Here is a 508-nt window from a genome sequence, read left to right on the forward strand (position 1 = left end):
AATTTTTTATTATAAGAATATAATAAGATATTCTAAAGATTAAAAAATTATTTTTGATTCAATTTTATAATAATAATTTTATAATATTTATATTATGAAAAAATAATATAAAAAAATTTTTTTTTGATACTTTTTTTTAATAAACACATTTCCTTATAGAATCGACGAAATGATTTCTTTTTATTCTTTGAATAAAAAGAAGTGCGTTAAATAAATTATTCGTGTAACGAATCGAAATTTTCCTCAAACTTTTCTCATGCCGCCTTTTATAAGATTCGGTACATTACTCATAATCATCACGTACTTTGTGTAACTGTATAAATTTCAAACTGGACAATGCGGAACAGAAGTGGCCATGCCGTCGACGAATAATTACGTAAGCGACGCTTTCGTCAGAATTTTTCTTCTTTGAATAAGTGCGTGAAGATACTTGAAAATTTTATATCACTTCATAATGAAAACAAAATGAAGTACAAAATAAATCATTTCATTAAAAAAAAAAAAAAAA

This window comes from Apis dorsata, unplaced genomic scaffold (genome assembly GCF_000469605.1).
Source record: "Apis dorsata unplaced genomic scaffold, Apis dorsata 1.3 scaffold_360, whole genome shotgun sequence".
NCBI lineage: Eukaryota > Metazoa > Arthropoda > Insecta > Hymenoptera > Apidae > Apis > Apis dorsata.